The sequence below is a fragment of the Octopus bimaculoides genome, chromosome 23 (genome assembly GCF_001194135.2).
Source record: "Octopus bimaculoides isolate UCB-OBI-ISO-001 chromosome 23, ASM119413v2, whole genome shotgun sequence".
NCBI lineage: Eukaryota > Metazoa > Mollusca > Cephalopoda > Octopoda > Octopodidae > Octopus > Octopus bimaculoides.
The window spans coordinates 24,665,057-24,666,101 of NC_069003.1; the positions used below are offsets into that span (position 1 = coordinate 24,665,057).

Below are 1,045 nucleotides of genomic sequence, written 5' to 3' on the forward strand. Positions count from 1 at the left end.
ATATGTGTGCACGCACTTATGTGTTCGTGCTTATATGTAAGTATGTGCAGTATAACCCGACGTTGTCCAGGTGTGACTTATTACGCCATCGACAATAAGTCTTGCTAGGTGAAAATCAAATGCTTGTGCAACATCTTATAGCTTCCTTGGGGGTCATTAAAATTAACTGTTTATTTTGGAAAGCATTTAAATGCATAGAAATGATTAACAACTTCTTACCACACAGCCATGCCTACACTTTGCTCTTATTGCCACACTCACCGTTACTCTTTGACAGTTACTCTCTGATTATGTCCATCTAAATTAACCTTGTTTCAAAGAGGGACCAATAAGAGAAATACCAGTCATACACTGTGCTTGTGAAGGCACATGGCTCAGTGGTTAGAGTGTCGAGCTTAAGATCGTGAGACTTTGAGTTCAAATCCTGGACCGGGCTGTGTGTTGTGTTCTTGAGCAAGACACTTTATTTCACGTTGCTCCAGTTCACTCAGCTGTAGAAATGAGTTGCGACATCACAGGTGCCAAGCTGTTTCGGCTCCTTTGCCTTTCCCTTGGATAACATCAGTGGCAGGGAGAGGGGAGGCCGGTATGCATGGGCGATTGTTGATCTTCCATAAACAACCTTGCCCAGACTTGTGCCTGGGAGGGTAACTTTTCAAGTGCAATCCCATGGTCAGTCATGACCGAAGGGGATCTCAGCACTGTGCTTATAAATTTGATTGCCTACAATCCTTCACTGTGTATATTTTGACTTTGTGCTGATCTAAGAAGTCTTTATTAGTTGATGTAGTTGTTAATGTTGTGTTTGTATTTGTACTTTTACATTTTCAATTTTTCTTTTCTCTTCATTACTACTAATTACACACACATCCACAATCTCACCTACATGCAAATGTGCATCTATACACTATCTAAACTCACAACCACTATACAAAAACATCATAAAAATGCGCACACACTATCATCCCGCCTGTACCCATACAAACTCACCCACATATTAACTTACATGCAAATATATATTCATATATATATATATATATATATA

The 1,045-nt window shown here is 39.5% G+C and overlaps 1 protein-coding gene across 1 annotated transcript in view; it reads left to right on the forward strand.

Annotated features, from left to right (window-relative positions):
• Positions 1–1,045, forward strand: part of LOC106880553 (tyrosine-protein kinase SRK2) — a 59,772-nt gene that overhangs the window by 52,604 nt on the left and 6,123 nt on the right. The window lies entirely within an intron of this gene.